The 6,000-nt window shown below is 43.2% G+C and overlaps 1 long non-coding RNA gene across 4 annotated transcripts in view; it reads right to left on the bottom strand.

Moving 5' to 3' along the window:
* Positions 1-1,036: 1,036 nt before the first annotated feature.
* The window catches only part of LOC129512515 (uncharacterized), a 44,954-nt gene continuing 39,990 nt past the window's right edge, over positions 1,037-6,000 (bottom strand). For 2 of the 4 annotated variants that reach the window (XR_008665042.1, XR_008665041.1), the window contains one exon: positions 1,037-5,808. This is a non-coding gene — a long non-coding RNA (uncharacterized LOC129512515). The remainder of the gene's footprint in view (positions 5,809-6,000) is intronic. The other 2 variants (XR_008665043.1, XR_008665044.1) reach the window with 2 other exon arrangements.

Here is a 6,000-nt window from a genome sequence, read left to right as displayed (position 1 = left end):
TTCTTGGATGCACAAGCCACCCACCCTCCGAACAAAAATCTTGCCCTTTCCAAATACTCTTGCCACTAAGCCCCACCCACCATATTGGCACCCTTGGATATTTTCATCAACAGGCATTCAACTCAAGTTCAGGCAGGGACATCATGAGACATTCAGCCATCCTCCTTGAGGGCCAGTCCTCGAAGTGGTTTCACACATCCTGACATGCTCCCCTCTTCGGCTGCCCTATCTTTAAAGGTTGAGATTGCCTTGCAGCCATGACAGTACAAGCACTTGATGTATGTTCAAAAGTGGAGTTGTCCATGAATCATGAACATTACTATGTATCTGTGATTATGTCAGAGGAAAGTAGCAAAACATGAGAAAATTATTATGCAAATTAAATCTTCAGTGGATTGGAGTCCAAGCAATAGTGCTTATGAGAGTCTTTGCTGTCTTCCCTGAAGATTTTAGATTGTCTGCTTTCAAGAAAGAAGATTTCTCATAAATAATACAACCCAAGTGATCCAAGGTCTACAACCTTCTACAAACTCCTGTCTAATATTCACATAAAATAATCCAGGCCTCTATCCTCTATCACTGTGGGGAATTCAGCAACTTTCAAGTATTTCTCAGGACTTCTATAAGGAAGTTATTGGAACTTTCCTATACCCATCGGCCCTAAACCCCTGTTCCCAGTTTTCCCCTAATCATCTCTGATTTCAATCTGTGTTCTTATCTACACCACTGTTCCCAAGTGTAGATCAGCCTCCTTCTGTTACCCAAAACAAACCCAACACTTGTCTTGTGTGGAACAGACTTTGACAGTTTGGAGCTAACATAGGAGGATTACAACAGAAGACAGGATACCATTAAAGCTGGAAATTGTTGAATATAATTGGATAGTAGATACCAGTATTAATGAAGTTGATTGTCTAAGCCCTTCAAGAGGGCTTGAATGGCCATGACATGCCTTCTTGTCTTTCACAAATCAGAGTTCCTCTCTTACTACATTTCTTTGCCAAGCTTCTGCTTGCCACCTCCTCCCCTTCCCCAATGGTGAGCCCTTGGGCTAATCCAAAGGAAACTGAAATTTTCATAAAAACTATGCAAAGTTATTTTATGTCTGTCTTTAATTCAAATGCATTCATATAAATAAAACATGGTGTGTAATCAAAGCCTCATTAAAATGTTTTCTTGAAAAAAAAAAAAAGAGCAGCTCCATTCCTAATAGAAGGTCTGTCTTCCTTCTAGGAAGTAGCATGACTATAACTTTGAAAAGCAGCGCCTTTCTCTCTTTGGTTCCACCCCGATAGGTTAATCCGAGGATTTATTCTAATCACTGTGGAAGGCTTTTAGTGTTCTTAGTTTTCTTAAACATTTCCAGGTGGAATTTAAAGGTGTCCTTGTAGCTGGAAGAGAAAGGGGAGACTGCACTTACAAACTGAGATGGACTTTTGTTTGATGCAGAAAGGAACAGAAGTTAAGATGATAGGGACTCTTCTGTCTCAGGTGTCCCCAAGTCTCAGTGGAATGAGTCTTCAAACTGGAATTCAAAAGAAGAGGATTCTTTTGTAGAAAGGGAGGCTGCGTAACATAAGTCAAGGAGATAGCTCTCTTAGAATTCAGAAGCCTGCTGCTGAAAGATTACTGGAGAACACGTGTGTGAGAGGACCAGGCCAGGATGAAGGGTGGGGGAGGTTGTGGTCAGCTGCAGCGTGTGGAGGATGCCACCCAGATGTAGATGGGACATGCCAAGAGCAGAGTGTCTGGCCAACACTAGAACTTGAAGGTATTATTTCATGGCCTTGTGGGTCGGGCAGGAAACCTATCTCATGGGGGTGGGAAGATCTTAAAAAGAAATGGGGAGGCAGTTATTACTGTGATGGAAAATTCTCTATTGATCTCAAGTGGAAGAAAAGAGGGAAATGCTTCAAGGAGGCCAAATGGTTTATTTGGAGGGGGTTATTTATTTTCAAATATAAAATAAAACGAATAAATCAGTACAGGGTACTGATTCATGTACCTCTTTTTAAAAGTGAGGGGGCCTAGTGTAACTAAAGAAAATTAAAAGTTGGTCTGGCATGAAATAATGTTTGAGAATTTTATTATCCATTTGAAGACAAGGAATCACAGGGGAAACAGTGTACTGTCTTAAGTCTGTTGCAAATGTCTGCAATCTGACTATGACTAATTCAGATCTCAAGAAATCCCCTCTTTTAACTCCATATAACACAGTCTTCTTGTGGTTTCAGCCCCCTCCCAAAATAACATTAGAACCACCCACATCAGAGGGTAAAGTAAGCAGTACAGGGAGGGGGTATTAACAGAAGGCATGGGATCACCTTAGAGATATTTGAGTGTCCTTGTGAGCACTTGGTGGCTTGCTAAACTCCACTTTAGTTACTAGTTGGCTGGACACTTGGGTTCTTATTTTCAGATGAATCCTAAACCATACAGATTCTATCTTTGACCAAAAGGATGACACAAAAGATCACTGAGAGGATGACCCTACTTAATAGATAAGGAAAGCAAGCCAGCTGATGTGCCACTCAATGCAAAAAGGCAGGAGGCTAAAGCACAGCCAGTTCCTGGGGCAGCTCTGATTCCACATGCAAGAGGTTTACATGGAAGCCCAAACATCCCTTCACTGGACAGTAGTCAAGCGACTACTTGTTTTAAAAAATAAAAGCAATGCAATAGAAATAAACCAGTATTCTTGCAGAGGATACTCTCAGAAGTGTATTCAAGAGATAGGGACAAAGATGAACAGCAAATCAAACTTTTGTATGACATGAAATGTACAAGTTAGACCAAGCTGGAAGAAGAGAGTCAGGGAGGTCAGTGTTCTGATACGGTAACTAGCTGTTCTGGCTTCCCAGGACATGGAACTTTGAGTGCTGAATCTGGGAGACTTCTGAATAAACCCGAATAGTCACCCTGATCCATGGTGAGTGATGCAAGGGACAATCCAAGAGTCACAAGAGACCTTTTGGTGGCAGGCATGGACTAACTACACAGAGAGGTCTAGTGGCTGGTTTCAATGCTGGATATTTGAAGGATGGTATAATGAAAGCCGAGCTTCCTGACTCCTGCTTTGGTTTTGTTCTGTCTGGAAAGAAGAATGATCTTTAGGCCAAGAAGAATAAAATCAAAATTGGTTAAGGCTCTACCAAAGCTGAAGATGAATGTAGAGCTAATAAGAGTTGATCCAGCTGCTGTAAATGAAGTCAAGAGTGCTAGTCCAGGAACTTTTAACCCAAGAGAAATGGTGGTAAAACTACCAAACCCATGTGGACAATATTTACAGAAAAGGTTCGAACTTGAGTGTGGTTGATATGTTCCAGGGAAGCCTGTTGAAGATGCAGATTCTGAGGTCCCGCCTTCAGATAGTCTTATTTGTTATGTCTCAAAGATGGGTACCGGCATTTTCAATTAACACCCCAAGTTATTCTCATAAAAGTGAACCTTTACGGTTCCCACTCTTTGGGAAACACGTTTTTACAGAACATTGATGAACAACCAATTGGTGAGCAAACAATTGGTCAACACCAATTGGTGAATAAACAAACAAACAAAAAAGAGATCAGAGATTAAAAAGGAACAATAGATAAATGGATGTGTATATGTGTGGGTGCACATATACATATTTTAATTTTCAAATAAGATACATCTAACATGGATTTCACAAAATACAAAATACAGCCTAAGGAGCCATTTGCCAGGTCCTATCAGATGCAGGCTGATGCCTCTCAGGGAGGATAACGTAGCTGGTGGTGGCAAAGGCCACGTGTGGTCCTCCAGACACTCTCTATAGACCTTTGGACTGAGCGCTATTCTGAACCATCTCTTTGGAGTCAATGGCTCCACCCAAAAGAATGAGCTTCAAGGTAAAAATCAAAGCTACCCTGGCAAACAGACACATAATATATGTCACTTGGGGATATTTTTGTCACCAGCAGGCTAGACAGTTGCAGGTATGCAAATCAGAGTCCTGGAAACCACACCGCTAAAAATGCCTCAGCTAAAACCTCCCTGCCACCCAGACAGCCTATATTCTAATAATGGCATTTCCTTCCTATCTGGTTGCTAATTCTCTGAGATGCAAACAGAGAAGAAATGAGAAAGAGAAGACCTGCCAACTAGCTCTGTAGAAAAATTCCTGCCCGATTAAGATTTTTATCTCTTCTTAACTTTGGTTTCTGAAATAATAACTAACATGTGCATAGCGCTTTATTCCTTAACAAAGTCCTTTCATGTGTATTACTATCTCATTTCGTCCTCCCACCAGCCCTGAGAAGTCGGTGGAACAAATGATTTAATGACATCTGGGCCCCACAGGCTAAAAGGGGGGCAACTAATCAGAACTGGGGCTCGAACTCAGTCTCCTGACTGCAAACCTGAAACCGTTATTCCTCTGAACCGGACAAATCGTCTCCTTAAATCCTTCGTGGAAACAGAGGCAGTGCAAATTACTTAACGAGCTAATTCCTCCATTGAAGGAAGGAATGGCTCAGATGGTTGTGGCCGCTCTCCTGATCGCTGTAATATTTGTGTTTGCTTTTTCTTAAAATTAACTCCATTATGTTCCTGAGCAGTGGATGCCAACACATATCTGCAGAGAATTACAATTTGCGCTGGAAGGAAGCTCCCTCTTGGACGCCCTGCAAGACCCAGCAAGGAACCTGATGGAAATTGAGCCTGTCATTAATGAGACAGGGCAATTTGGCTCCGAGAAAACAATCTCCTAAAACAACTGTGTCAGCAACCTCATTGTACTCCCCCCCACCCCGAAACAGAGCAGGGACAGGTTCCCAGAGGGCAGAGGCCATGTGATTATACCTTGATCTGCGCCATGGGGCCCAGCACGGTGTCGTGCGCAAAGTGGGTGCCCAGAAACGTCTGTGGAATGAACAGCTCAGGCCGGCTACATGCTTAGTAAGATAGAAAGAGGTGCAGAGAACAGAGCCAAAAAATAATTCAAATCTCGGATTCTTATCCCAGCTCCAGCCCTGCCAGGAGAGCACTGTGTTCTTCTCTCTCATGGATGAAGCCCTGTAACGAAGAAGCGGACAAGCCAAGTGTCTTCTTTCTCGATAATTTATACAAAATCCGCCAGAGGCAGGTGGGCAAGCAAAGCGGTCAAATCAACGTAGGTGCGTTACCAACAGAGGGGAGGCAGTCCAAATTCCAAACCGAGAATACTAGCTAGGAGGAGAAGCAGTTTAGATCACTTCCCTTTGTAAAATGATCCTCCCGACTAAACAAGGCTGACTGTATGTTTAAGGGTTAAAGGCATTACCAGCTGGCAAATGACCTTCATGAGAGAGAAAGGGGAAGCCAGAGAGGCCAACGCTTCAGAAGTAACTTGTTTAATAAAAATAATCTCCCCCTCGCGTTTCTGACACCACCGGGCAGTCACACCGTCCCGCCTCGGGTCACCAGTTGTGGCTCTGTGAAGTTGCAGGAAATTATAGAAATCCATCACAGCTGAGTTTTCCAAACTGGTTATTACTCGCTGCTTTTTATCTTCCAAACAGCCCCTAAATTTAATTGCTTTGTTGTAATGAATTAACCTCTGAGGTCTACAGTAGCATTTATACTGTGTTCAAAGGGAAAGTTGCAGGTTCTCAGCCCCTTCCCGGAATAGGCTCTCTCAGACCAAAGCGTCCTCGCTCAGTCTTCGGTGTCTCTGGCCGATACTTGTCACCAGCGGGCACCCGGATGTCCAGGCGAGGAGAGACACAAAGAGGCTCATCTGACCAGAAGCAGTCAATGCAGGCCCTCCAAACTGATCTCAAGAAGGCGATGACCATGGGGACTGTCACTCTGTTAATAGGTGTTAAAAGCACTGGTTTTAGAGGAGGTCAGACAGGGGTCTTACTCTCCCGCCTTGTTTATCTGTCTCCTCTGGACCATTCCTACCAGCGAGCAAACAGGCTTTACCATCTCTCATCCGCAAAAAGTGCCTTCTTGGCCACCATTTCTTGGCTATTCCTTAAACACAAATTTCTTAAAAGG

The sequence above is a fragment of the Nyctereutes procyonoides genome, unplaced genomic scaffold (assembly GCF_905146905.1).
Source record: "Nyctereutes procyonoides isolate TBG_1078 unplaced genomic scaffold, NYPRO_anot_genome, whole genome shotgun sequence".
Classification (NCBI taxonomy): Eukaryota; Metazoa; Chordata; class Mammalia; order Carnivora; family Canidae; genus Nyctereutes; species Nyctereutes procyonoides.
This window is presented reverse-complemented; position numbering and strand designations above follow the sequence as displayed.